This window comes from Corvus hawaiiensis, chromosome 26 (assembly GCF_020740725.1).
Source record: "Corvus hawaiiensis isolate bCorHaw1 chromosome 26, bCorHaw1.pri.cur, whole genome shotgun sequence".
NCBI classification, from domain to species: Eukaryota; Metazoa; Chordata; class Aves; order Passeriformes; family Corvidae; genus Corvus; species Corvus hawaiiensis.
The window spans coordinates 6,236,884-6,251,139 of NC_063238.1; the positions used below are offsets into that span (position 1 = coordinate 6,236,884).

At 43.2% G+C, this 14,256-nt stretch overlaps 1 protein-coding gene across 3 annotated transcripts in view; it reads left to right on the plus strand.

Annotated features, from left to right (window-relative positions):
- The first annotated feature begins 218 nt into the window (after window positions 1-218).
- Window positions 219-14,256, plus strand: part of FAM110B (family with sequence similarity 110 member B) — a 114,274-nt gene continuing 100,236 nt past the window's right edge. For 2 of the 3 annotated variants that reach the window (XM_048286576.1, XM_048286572.1), the window contains exon 1: window positions 219-346. The gene's annotated coding sequence lies outside the window, so the exon portion shown is untranslated. Of the gene's footprint in view, window positions 347-807; window positions 1,067-14,256 lie in introns of those variants that run through there. The other variant, XM_048286573.1, reaches the window with a different exon arrangement.

Sequence of the window (14,256 nt, forward strand, 5' to 3'; positions counted from 1 at the left end):
TCCCCTCCCGGCGCCGCTGGGCCGAACAAAGGCGGCAGCGGCGGGTCCCCTTTGTGCGGCGCGGGCCGGGGAAGGGGCGAGCCCAGCGCCACCCGGAGCTCCCCGCCCCGCCGGCCCGGCTGGGCAGCGCGTCGGGAGGAAGCGCCGGCTCTGCGCAGGGAGGGCGGCTACCAGAAGCCCGGGCCCTCCCCCGCCCCCGTCTCCTCCCCTCCGCCGCCGATCCTCCGCCCGCTCCGCCTTCTCCTCGCGGCGGCGGCGGTGGCTTTCTCGGCCCCGGCTCCTCGCTGTTCTCCGCGGCTTCGCCTCGCTCCTCTCCGGGGGCTCCCGCGCCGCGCTGGCCAAGACGGTAAGGGCGAGGCGCGGCGCCGGCTTGGGGCTGAACGCAGCTCCGTCCCGCGGCCCCCCTGCTGGCAGGGGGCGGCCCCGGGCAGCGGGGGCGGGCGGGACCCCTCGCTACCAGCCCCGGCGGGCGTCTGGCGAAGGGGCTGCAGCGGGGCTGGGGCGCCTCGCCGCCCCGGAGGCGGGCGGGGGGCTCGCCCCGCCGGGTGCTGCAGCAGGAGCCGCCCTGCCCTGCCCAGCCCAGCCACGCCGCCGGGGGTCGGCAGGCGGGCGGCTCCCGGCGGGGACGGAGCGCAGCCCCGTGGGGTGGGTGCCGCGGGTGGTGCCCCGCCGGCCGAGCCGGCTTCGCCCCTGGCCCCTGGGGCGGCGGCTCTGGCCCCCAGCCCGCGAGCGGGCTCGCGGCGGAGCGGGCAGGGCGGTTTGGCTCCTATGAAATGCCTCGCTAATGGTAGGGGAAAACATATGGCCCTGGAGAAAACTCGGAGGAGTCCAGCAGCTATCGCTTCCAGCGGCTATTTCCCCGAGTCGGTACGAAGTGAGAACTTCCTCCCGGGATGCCCTTTCGGGGGTTGCGGGGCTGAGCACATGGCTGCCTCCCCTGGGTCTGCCCCGCGTCTGTCACAGCACTGCCTGCCAAGGGGCCTGCCGGCGCCTGCTCTCCTTTCTGAGTGCTAATCTGACCTCAAGAAAACTTCAGCTGGGTGAGGAGAGGAGGCTGATCCAAAAGGTAATTTACTTAAACGTGTGGGTTTTTTTCCTCCTCGTTCTCCTTCCCTCGCTCAGACAAGGCATCTGTGAAAAGGAGGGAAAGCAATGGGATTATTGATGTCTAAGGGTCCAATATATATGGCGGCTCATAGTGCAGAGAAGAAGGCTAAAACTTGCAGAGACCTGACACTGGCAAATTAACATCTTCAGTGAATCGTCGTGTTAACTTAATTAAGCTTGGATTTTATGGTTCTTTGGATGTTGATTCTTCCTTGTGTTTGAAGTCTCTAGATACTCAGATATTTAAGGATGAAACATCTTCTTTGTGCTTGCTATGACAATGCTGTTGTATTTTGTAAACATCAGGACGACTTTTATCTTTAATGTAGACCTTTTTATCACTCAGCTGTAAATACTTGTACTGTTAGTAAATCTGCTGCTGATTTGTTGGGTGGCTTTGCAAAAGGTCACTTCAGTTCATCCAATACAGGCATTTTTTGTAAAACGCCTATACTGATTTAGTGTGGTACAGGGTCAGATTTGGCATTTATAAATTATTTCATGTTTGTACTTGTGTGCTGTGAGAGCCATGCTTTATAAAGCAACTATTCCTTAGTTGTGCCTTAAAGCCTACTGGCAGATCTTGGTGTGTGGTGTGCAGCTAGATGTGCATCTAATGTTAAGTGTCCTACTTATTTAAAAATGTTGAGTGCTCTAAAAGGGTCGGTGTAATCCATACCACACGTGCGCTCAAGTGACCTAGAATTAACAGGATAAAACACTTTTAAGCACTCCTGGAGTAAAAGGTAGGATGCTATTTCCTCGTGCATGACTAACAATGAATTGCTTTTTCAAAGTGTCCAGTGCCATGCTCCCCGATTTGGAGGGCTGCAGAACACCCACCCCCCTGCTGGAAAGGCTTGACTTAAACTGGTGAGACTAGTCATGGGAGCAGAAGGCACCAGCAGCATGGAGGTGCTCCATGGGAGATGAACTTGATGGTGTTGGTGGCCAAGGGAGGTGGATGCAGAGACCACCATCAATCCTTCATGGATGGTGGGCAGCCCTTGCTGTGGTGTGGGGCTGTTGGAGCTGACAGAGCTGCGTGCCCTCTCAGGGCCCCCATTTAATGTGGGTTAGTAACTTAGCATGTCAGTTGATATTTCAGGCTGCAGTACTGAGTTTCCCCTCTGGGTATCAGGAGGCAGCAGGCAGGTGCCTGTGCACTGCCGTGTAGGTGCAGGCATACCAGGAATGTGGTGGTAAGTGTGATTTACTGCCTCGATGGGACTGATAGCCTGTGCCAGCAAGTTCATTCTGCTGCACAGAAGGCCTGGGCTACCTTCCTGCCAGTGCATCTGTGTTAAGAAAACTGTATCACAATCTAAAGAGGGAAACCATGTTTTCCAGATTCATGTGGAGGTGATTCACTGTCACTTTGCTAGAGAGGATCTTTCTGTGTTGTAGCACTTGGCCACCAGCACCTTCCTTCTCTGCCCCTCTTAGGCTTGTGGTGGACATGCTGAAGATCCATTTGTTGCTGCACTTAATATAGGTGCAGTCTTCCACTGTATGGGAGATGGTTTTCTCTTAAAGGTTCATGTATATGCTTTAAAATGTGGAGGTCTGAGGTTGATTTACTGAGGCCAAGCTGAGTCAAATTATAGGATGCAGCTTTGCGAACATGTTATGATCGCTTGGAGCTACAGAGCACATTTTGGATAGTGTGCTAGTGTGTAAATGGAAGGTGTTTCTCAAATGTGCTTTTGTATGTTTCCCAGTGCTGACTAGTTAAGTTGGAAGTCAGTACACTGAATTATCATAGAGTAGATTTTGGCCATTAATTGTAGTGGAATGCAGAGTAAATGAAGGCTTATGTTTACAGCCTGCCCAGAACTAGAGGGTGTATCTTTAAATTCTGGAACATCTCTAGTCTCCCGCTGTGTGTCTTGTTTTCTGCTGCTAGATTACGGCTCCATTCCGTAAGGCCTTAAGCACATGTGTTGATCAGCCACAAGTGAGTAATTTTGAATTAAACTGAAGGGTAAGTATGTTTCAACTACAAAGTGTTTCTTTCAAGGAAGCTTTATTTAATAGGGCGAGTTCTGAGAAGTTAGAAGAGCTAGTTTGTGTTGTCCACAGAGCTAAAGGCCTGTAGGAGTTGGAGGTTTAAATTAAAAAAAAAAAAAAAAAAAGTCTTGGACTGTTTTAAGTGGAAGGTACAATAGCTGCTTGGAAACTGCATTTTAAGGAGGAGGAAAAGCTTGCCAAGTGGGGCTGTGGACCTTGCTGTGAGAATAAGATATTGCAAGTTACCAGAAAACCTAAAAGGAATGAAGTAAAGGAGGAGATTGATTGTTGGAGAGCAGAAACTGCAGGGATAGCATGTGAATTGCCAAAAGCTAGTGGATGAAGAAATTTAAGATGAGGAAAGGGGAAAAAAATTAAAAAGAGCAGGAGAAGAGAATTTAGCTGTGATGTTGTGAGGACCAGGCTGTATGAAAAATGCTTGATACCTCTAAAATTAGCAGTTCATGTTTTAGTTGTGTAGTTTTACATACAGATGAGGATTTGAATATGGGAGAAAGATAGGGTGACAAATGGAATTGACCAGAATAAATGTCTTATGTCTGCTCCCAGTCAACTAAGTTTAAAGGTGTTTGCTTTTGGGCTTTGAAAGACTTGGTACAGGGCACTGGAGCCAGGTTAAAAAAAACAGAATTGGGCATTATCTGTTAGGTTGAATGTAGCAGTTGTGATAGAAAGATAGCAAAAGATGTATAGTTCTACTTATTTTAAGAGAATGAAATTTTCACACCTTTTACTCTGGTCACAGTAGAATTCAAGGATTTAGAACAAATTTGGAATGGAAAAAGTAATTAAGTATACAAAGCTAAGTGGAAAACAGGATAAAATGCATCATGTATTTGCTACAATTAGGTCATGAAAGACTAAAGTCATATTATTACTGGTTAAATACTGCATATCCCAGACAATAGGAGCAGAAGGTTTCAGTTCAATGCATATACACCAAAAATAACTAAATTGGAAGTGTGGGGCTTGGCTGAAGAATGGTGAGGTGTCCCCTGAAGGAGAAATTGTGCATTTGCCTGCATGAATAAAGGAATCATTCATGCCCTGCATCAGTATTAGTGGGGAACTGGTCTCTTTGCTTCATTATACTGGCTGAAATAACTTTATGAAAAGGACGATTGCTGATGAGGCACAGTTGAGAAACGTAGTCAGCACTGAGGTGGGTTGGATTATTGCACAGGAAGAATTGAATATCTGTGATGACTGAAACAATAGGAATGACAGGAAGTCAAATTGGTCTAAAAGCAAAGTTATCTACTGAGTGATTATTAGCAACACATCTGCTATCAGCTGGCAAGTCATCCCTTAAAACAGGCTTGGTGGAAAAGGCCTGACCGCCATAGTCAAATGGGGATGACTCTTATTTGGTACTGACCATGAAATGGGAGCAAACGTGATGCTCAGGAAGAGCTCTTCAGTGAAGGTAGACAAGTTATTAGGCAAGGCATTAGGGAGATTTCGTGTCATATACTGTACATAGTTCTGGGCACTTATGTACAGATAATATTAAATCCTAGTGGAACATGTAGTTGGACATCCAGGCTACAAAGATCACATAGTGTGAACAGTCTGGAATTAGATGAGAGATCAGAACTTAAACTACTCTGGCTTTTGTGTCTTCGTAATGGCAGAGATGGGAGATAGCAGCTGCTTAGAAATTCCCTGGGGCAAATTCTTGGAGGAGAGGAAGGGTCATAAACTGAAGATTCAGCTGTGATTTTGGATTAAAAACTTGATGTACAGAAGGATAATTTGATGAACGAATACAAGAATAATCTACATGGGGAATTCAAAAGGAGTTTCCTCACTGTCAGATTCTGGATGCCTTCCTAGCTGTACATCTCCTGAGTCCCAGCTAAGTATTGAAGTTTGAATGTGACTGTTCAGGATTTGAGCAGTTCAGGCAACTGAAGCTGCCATATTTTATGCTTTGGTGTTCACAGTTAATCAACAGAAATAGAAGTCACTTCAGTAAAGGAGGTGTGATGAGCAGAAGCACTTATTTTTGGGGAGCATGTGTTGTCTAATCACGTGATGGTGAATAGAATTTATAGCAAGTAAAAACACTTATATATGACATTAGTAACTGTTTTGTTCTCTTTTTAGTGCATAATGGAGTGGAACCAAGCATAAGTCATAAAATATTAAAGATAACCAGAAATTAATATGTGTGGAACAGAAAATGCATAAATGGACGTGCAGGCTGGAGGTCAGGTTGGTTGACTTGCACCCATAAATAAATAAAAGGGTATGTTCTCCTGTTGAGTGAGTGCCCATATTTATCCTGTGCCTGATTTCATGCTCTCTGGTCTTAGGAGTGTTTTGTGGCACTGGCTGCATCCTCTTGTTGGGGACTGTGCCCCTGGGAGGAGGAGTAGGAGGCGCTGCCTGGGGAGGGGCTTGGGCAGAGCCTTGAGCGGTAGATGAAGCGCAGGGCTGTTGAGGATCCGTGGTGGGGGCTGGGGGGATGTGTGCTTGTCTGTGGCTTCGTTTTGCAGTACCTTACCCAGGCGCTGGTGCTGAGCTATGCAAAGGCCAATGCAACCTAACCACTGGGAAGGAATTGAGGTATGAGCTGTGCCAGTTGAGACACTTTCTCTAGTGGCACTGTTGAAGACTTGACTGGCCCATTGAAAATGTAAAGATGGTGCATGTGGTTTGAAGGCTATGCCGTGTTGACACAGTTTGATCTTTGCTGTACTATCAGAGTCTGTCTGTTTGTAAGCCCTCCTGTAACTGGTCTTTGTATGCCCAGTGAAACTTGTGGAAGTTTTCTTCCACAAGAAAAAAGAATATGTCACCTGTGTGAATGTATTTTGAGAGGAACTGTTGGAAAAATAAAGTGCTTTGAGTGTGTTTGTACATCAAAGCAAGATCAATATCTTGCTATTGCTTTATGTCTGTTTGTTTTGAATTTATAAGGCAGGTGTCTTACTTCCTTAGAAATAATCTAGTTGCAAACTCCTTTCCAGCATAGTTTATTAAAAATCTGAACTATTGAATTTTAGGTGTTTGCTTTAAATGCCTGTGTGTTTTTTTCTTTAAAGAGGAGCTATGTAATGAACTCAATGTGTCAGCATGCCCCATAGGAAGCAATTGTGAAAAGATTATGTTGAGCCATCAGAAGAATAATTTAACAATCCCTGGGAAAATTGAATTTATTGTCCTGGTAGCTTTTAGCATCCATTATTAGGCTGTTTGCTTACTGTGATTTTTCATTTATTGCTATTGCTCTATTTTACAAGTATTGGGTGAATCGTTAAAAAAGATGAGACTAGGGCTGTGTTGGGCATTATAGCATCTTACAGTTGACAGCCTTCAAGTCCCAAATATTAATGGATGAGGTGGAAAAGGTATTTTGTATTTACAAGGTAGAGGTTCAACCTAAATTCGAACAGTCTTTAGCAAATCAAAGAGCAGAGCACTTGTCTGCTGGTGCTTTGCTATGTTCTTTAAAAACAAAATCACTCAAATAATTTCCTGTTACAATTTGAGGTCTTGGAAAAGTCTGCATTAAGAAATGGGAGGAAGTGTTTTAAGACTTTATTGGACTGGAAGATAATAGTAGAGTTCAGTATTGTCTGAGTTGTCTTCTTCATCCAGTGTGTCTCCACAGTATTAGACAAGTCTATTTTAAGTGACTACCCAAATTCGTGAGTGAACCCAGACATTTGGATTTGTAATGACCTTTGTATGTTGTCTCTCTCTATTTGACAAGTTACTCTGTGCATGCTACTTCTTGGGAGGTCAGATGGCCACATGGAAACTATGTCTCATGTATATATAGATATGTGCAGTTTAAATTAGGGTGGAGGAGAATCATCTAAGTAATGCTTGGGTAGAACACTTTGGAGATGATGGTGATGATAATGCGTAATTTATTTGTACTTTATTTCATATATATAAAACTTAATGTTGCTGTGGTATGTTTGTCAATCTGTTATTTGTCTTCCTGTCAAACTCCAGTGGGTTTAGGCGACTTTAAATCTTGCTTAAGAACCTTTTGTCTCTTCTCATGCAACCATGTACTTCAACATTATATATGGAAAAAGTCAAATTTATCACTAACATTTGTAAATGCTCATGTAAGTACAAGTAAGTAACATGATGCATTCCATGTGCATATTGTATATAATTACAAGATTCTTATAATCTGTGTTGTTTTGCCTTTCTGAGCTGCAATATTACTGAATTTTATTACTGTTGAGTTGGCCCAGTGTGTTAGTTCTGGGTGTTGAATGATAATTGCAGTGAGTGTCAATCCTGAATGAATTTAAATGGTAGACAGTGTGAATGAGACTTCAGGGTTTGCTTTTGCTCCATTTGGATAGATGTTATTTGTCACTGGAGATCGCTTGTGATCATCTCTCTACATAATAAAACTTGATACAATATGTAGGGACTTACTGATAAATCAGTTTATTCTATTAATTAGTATCTGCTAGTCAGAAACTAGAATCACAGTTCCACAATGTGTGATTTCTGCAATGCGTTTGTACAAATGCTTGGGGAATATTTGCAGATGTGAAGGTCTGCTTACTCAGATTTCCTGCAAGGCCTCCATGAATACTTTGCTGAAGGATTTCAGGTATTCTAGTTAATTTTGTCTTTATTTATGGCTGGGCTGTGTCTCCATCTTGCACTGCTTTCTGTGCAAGTTTGATGTTTACTCCTGTTGTAATATTGGGTCCTATTTCCTGCAAATGAAATTATGCTTGTTAGGCTGAACTTCAGAACTTCTAGCTGAAGTGAATCCCCCAAATCTTTGTGTGTTTAAAACCACAGATTTCAGGTCTTTCCCCTCACCCCCCTTTCTTTCTGTTTGGTAGACTGTAAGGAAAAGGAGACACTGACAAATGAAGCACAGCATACAGGAGTGCACAATGCTCTCTTTAATTTAGAGAGAAACGTTGTTTTCCTCTGATCTTTGCTGTAGTCATTTGAGGTGTTCAGTTGTGACTAAAATAAACAAAATTGTTTATTTAGAAAATAAATCCCAATTTGTCTTCTGATGACCTGTTTATTATAGCAACTTTGTGCTATCACACAAATTTCTTTTAGGGCTGAGAACTCTTTTTTTTTTTTTTTTTTTTCCCCCCCCTGTTTAATTGAAAGATGATCAGTATCATTTCTCTCTTCCTTCCCTCTCAATCCCCCTTAAACCAAAACAAACCCTTCAGTCCTTAAACAAAAGTGTCTTTGTTTTTACATTTGTTTTATGAAATTGCTTGAATCCTTTGGGAAAAGCTTTCCTCTCACAGGAAGAGAGGAAAAAAAACCCCCACCCTTCTAAAGCCAAAACCAGCAAGCCTGCTACCAGACATTATTTTGTTTTGCTCTCTGAATAGTAGCAGATTGCATAAAAAAAAGCAATTTCTCATCTTAATGAATGAAATGTGCAATAGCCGAAATGCACACAAATAGACATATGGTTTTCACTCAGCAAATGAAAAATTGGTAGTGTTCAGGGCAGTAATTTTCTGCACAGCTTTCTGAGAGCTTCTTTGCATTGTTACTATTGGGAATGAAATTTTAAATGGGATATATTGTAGTTCTGAGAGGTGGGACAATCAACTGCTCCTTGGCCTTTCCAATTTTATTTTAGTTTTTGATACTACTTATTCCTAAAAGTCTCTTGGTTCTACACCCTTGTGCTGTTTGATGCTGTAGCCCCAGTTGTGAAGCCATCCATCCTGGCATACTCAGCAGTTGTGTGAAACACCCTCTCCTGACCTAGGAACCTGGAAACTGACAGCAAACTTGAATGAAATGAGAGATTGGACCAGAAAGACAAAGAATTATGTGAAGTATCACCCTGCTAGTTTGTTTACATGGGCTTTACCCAGGATATATACTAAAGAACAGAAGTGCTGATGACCTAGAACAAGATTATTGCAGCAGACTTTCTCTCAAATATAATAAAAATGCGAAATTGAGTCACTGGCCTACAATTCTTGATCAACTGTATTATTATGCAGGCTGGAGGGGTCAAGGATGAAGGAAAATTTTCTGAGTAAATGCTGAATGTGAATGAAAAAATAAAGAGGCCTCCCTTAGCACCAGGAGGTAATGGCTTATCTTCTGAAGAGTAAGAAATCAGATGCTGGGCTGAAAGAATTGATACAGGACTGCCCTAGAGGACCCCTTTGTAAGCATTATATGAAGAATTTGGAGTATGATGTCCTCCCTGGGTTCCAGTGGCACCTCACATCTCAAGCTGCTCTTGAATTTTGCCAGGCATGCCCTCTCTTGGTGCCCTGCATTGCTACTGTCCCCCTTCTGTACCCAAAGCTGTGTCAACTTTATGGCTCATGCTGGGCTTCAGTGGGTGTGCAGCCTGTGCAGTCATGATGATTTGGATACTGTGCAGCTGTGAAACAGCTGTGTCCTCATGACTGGCTTGTCCATAGTGTCCTGGAGAAACCTGCATGTTTCCTGGGCTTTTTATATCCTAACCTTGCAGGTACACCTGCTTGTGCTTCCAGTGCCTGGGAAGAGAACTGTGCACTCTGCAGTACCTTATGGAGTAGCATTCATACCTCTCATAAACTGGCATGTGAAGAGATGATTTTAAGGGTATTCACATTATATTTGAAACATTTTTAAGTGCTCTTCGTGAAGACTAGACCAGAGAATTATAGGCTTTGGAGAGATAGAAGTTGAATTAACTTGTGCTTTGCTGGCTAAGTTGCATTAATGTTTTCATTACTTGGCCTAAAATGCAGTAGGGCAAAAGCTGTAGGGAGAGGCCCTGTCCCCCAGATATGCTGAATTTAATAAAATATAGGATTTCTCCTTCTAAACTTTCATTATCCAAGAACCTCTATGACCATATCAAATGATGCTGTTTAGATTGTTGCAATCAACTAATTTGATTTCCATATTACTTCTGGATGACTGTTACTGAAAAGATTTTTTTATAAGATGCCTTGCTCCAACATGAAATCAGATCCTCACACTCCGCCTCCTACGTATATTTTGCTGGGTTGTGTGGGCTGTGCTACTGAGCCTGAGAGCAGAGAGGAATATTAGCCTCCTGTGCTGTCATTGTGGTCAAGACTAATCAAATGCTAGTAGTGAGAGTAGGCTTGCTTTACTGCTGAAGGGCAGGACAGTATTATATATTTTGTTCAGAGGGGATCAGCATAGGTACTGAGTAGAAGAGTTGCCCACCATACAGATCCATGCTCACTCTCGCAGTGCCCTTTGTTCGCGCTTGCTGTGTGCCCAGAACCTTTTCCCTGGAAACACTGTTCCCTTTAGGTGTTGCCAGCTGAGCTGGGACAGCAAGGTGGAGACTGGAAGGACAAAGACTGGTATCCAAAAAGCCCTTGCAGTGAACGTGGTTGGTATTGCAGCTCTGCAGGCCGGTAGCTGTCACCTGTTGCTGCGGGTTCAAGGCTGGAGGAATTGCAGTATGAGCTGGACATGAAGGCAAGGAGGCAGCTTGTATTATGGTGGTTGTGATACAGATACTGTCTAATGCAAAGCTGCCTGCTGTGAGGTTCCAGTCTTTCTCCTATGTTTTTCCCATGCCTAGAACTTCCACTAATTTAAAGCTGAACTTCTAATGAGAAGCAAAAAAACCTGTTCCTTAATCAGAGTGATTTGCTTTCATGGAATACTTCATTCAACTTAGTGCAAATTCTGAAAGCCATGTTATATTTGAAAATGATGTCAGCTGTTCTTGACATTGAACCAGACAGAAGAGTGCTGACAATCCCCATGAAGTCTGGCTTCAGTGGAGTGTAATTTGGAACCATAATATACTGAGCTGAAAGAAGCAATAAAATAGCTCTCCACGTTGTTCCTTTTGCATTACAGTTCTGGAGTGGCAAGTGGATTTCCCATTGTTTCCTTCGTACCTTTCCCTTCTCAATAGGCAATATATAGAATATGGAACTCTTAAAAGTCACTTCTAGTGTTATTGGAAAAACTGATATGTTGGAGTGGAGATAATAGCCTCTTGTTCTTCTGTAGAACAGTCACATGGGCACAAGTTCTTTTTTTTTCTTTCTTTGAAGTTGTTTTGCAGAGTTACACAGAGGTGCAGAGATTTTCCTAAGCTGGGATTTTTCTCAAGTCAATGTCAGAACTCACTTTCATAATCACAAAGATTGCGGTCTCTGACAACAAGATAAACAGAACTGAGGTGAGGTATATCTTGTTCACCACGCTGAACAGCTCTTACAATTTTTTTCCATGATCAACTAGCTCATTGGCATGGCAATTAATAAAAGTGTAAATGAGAATGTCAGAAAGTCTGCGGTCACTGCCCTGTAAACTTCACTGGCACCTCTAGTGAGTGTTCTCCAAGGGTAAGGAAGAGGCAGAGGCTGGATATGGAAGAGGGAATTACAGTGCTGGTGTATGGCTGGGTTAATTGTGGCTTCTGTGCTTTGTACCTCTGAAGGCTCCTGACAGTGAAGGGAGTGTGTCATTCGGTTGTTGTCCAGTTTCTCCTTTTTTTAATAATACTGTATCTCTGATCACAACTTCACAGACGTTGGCAGCTTAAAGTCTAGGAGAACTTCTTTTCCCTGATGAGAAATTACAAACCACACCTGCTTATATGTTCTCAGTTACATGATGGTTTTTGTTTTAACCAATTCTTTTCTGACTTGAGAAGAAAAGGGATATGTTCTTCATGAAAAGAGATGTATTCTATGTGGAAACCATGTACAAAGTTTTCAGATTATTTAAAAGCTTTCAAGACAGATCTGAATTATCTTGATTTATATATTTGGTCTTCAGCCTGAATACTTACAAAATGTAAAGTGAAATGAAATTAAGATGTCTGGTTTATTATGTGGTCTACTCATAAAATACATCTAACTATTTACAAGGGAAAATTTTCTTGGGGAAAAAGATTCAAATTAAGTACTGCCTTACTGTCTCTGTTGTTACTTTTCTGTTGTCTTAAATTTTTTTTTGTTTTTTTTTTCCCCTTCTAACAGTGCCTAGGATGTGTATTTGAGCTAACCATTAATGCGTCCTTTTTCGTGTCTGTAGTACTTTTACCTGTATGCTAATGTATGTAGATGAACAGGTCAGGACTTGACCTATATAATACAAGTGCCTTAATTTACTCCTATGTACATTCCAGGGTGTGGATATTTAAATAAAAAGGGAAAAGAAAAGATGAGCTGGTGCCTGGTACAGTAATTCTTGCTGGAGACTGATACCTGTGATAGGAGGGCAGTTACCAAAATTGCCACCATGTGCTGCCGTTTTTTCCCATTCCTGCTGTAAAGGCAGCTCATGGAGGCACATCTGCAACATGGCAGAGGCCAAGCGCCTGCTTGGGCAGAGTCTTTCTGCAGTCCTCCGTTCCATCTTGATGGCAGGATGCACGTGTTGGGCTTGTCTTGGCAGCAGGGGGCACCTTGCAGTGCTTCCCGATGGTCTTGGGAAGAGGCAGCCCCTGGAAAGCGCAGAAGCCTCCCTGCTGTGCCCCAAGTTCAGGCTTCCTGCAGGAGCCCATAGGACATGGCCTTGCCTGCCTCTGCCCTGGATTAGGGCATGGCTTGCCTTTGGGTTGGACCATAGGATCTACCTGGCCATCCCTCCTGAATCCTTTGGTGTGTCTCACCTCTGGTTCTGTGATGGGCACTTGGCAGGAGAACCACAGGTGACTTAGTTGGCTGCTGTGCTGGGAGCTCAGCCGTGCCGAGCACTCGCAGGTCATAGCTGGGATTTTGCATCTTAAATGGAGAGAAATAGCAATTCCTTTACATTAAACAGTATGAGAATACACAGAAGAACATTTCCAGGAAAGCATGCATGCATGAGATGGGAGAAAGAAGTTGATCTGGTTTCTGATTTGCGCCCTTAGCTATGGGATCTGCAACATTCCTCAACAGCTGAGAAATGTTATGTGGATGTCTGCAGGTAATCTTGAGTCATCTTGGAGACAGAAGACTGAATCCTCCTCTCTATCCCTTGGTATTCTTTCTGTAACATGATGGTGTCCACATGTGTTCACACACAAATAATACTCTTTGTTTAAAAGTCCCAAATGTTTCTGTAGGGACCTGATCTAATCTTCGAGATGAGCTTTCCCTTTCTGCAGCTGGTTTGGCCTGAATCTGGGGAAACAGTTGCAGTACATGGTTTGCATCCAAAGGAGAAGCGTTGCTCCTCCGAGGACTGCTAGCTATGGTAGGAACGTAGTCTTTAGTGGGAGGGCTGGGCTCACACTCCTGCCCTGCCCTGTGCTTTGAGAGGTTGTCCATGAATTCTGAACTGTGGCATTGCTCCCCTACATCTTCTGAAGAGTGCTGAACAGACTGGTGACAAGGCAGCATGAGGTGGCACCCAGTGAAAGGTATTCCCAGGCCACTCTCCCACGTTCTCTCCTAAAATATCTGAAACGCTCTTACTTTTATCTTCCTGTCCATCCTCTGAGTTGGATTGTCTGGAAATAGTTACTTTCTTGTAGAAGTTCTTGCTGGTGGTATAAGATAGCTTGGAAGCATCTATGAAAAAACAGTTATATGGGGAAGAGGTTATTTTGAGATTTTTGTCTTAACTGGAAAAGTACCAAAAGCTGGGAAGTGCAAAATACATGTGTTTTTTTTTCCCCCTGAAATTTCACACCACTTTTCAAAATAAATTCTTCTGCCTTTATGTGGGTGAGTCCTTGCTCAAAAGTAGTGATTCCCAAATGTTCATATTTGAGCCAAGAATAAAATCTTTTTATGCAATCTCTTCAGAGCCTGCCTTTGAGAAAGAAAGAAAGAATTTAGTCTTTTAGAGACTTTATTTTCTTGATAGAGCATAATGAGTTTGCTTTTCAAAGGAAAAACCGAGAATTGCAGTGAAGGGGGTCTGTTGTATCTTGGCTTGATTTTATGCAGGATAAAGCTGTTTAGTATTTAATACAGTAAATTGTTTAAAAGGATAAGTTATATAATTACCATGAATTTTTAAATAACGATTAGTATTAGTACTTGATTGTCAGTCAAGGCTGTGGCTTTCTAAGTAGGAAAATGGTTGCAGATGTAGTCAGAGCTTTTTAAGATTTTTTTTCCCCCTTTTTTTTGTTTATCCTTATTTGCATATCTTAATTATGTAAACATCCTCAGTTTGGAAGCTGAAATGCTATTTTACTTC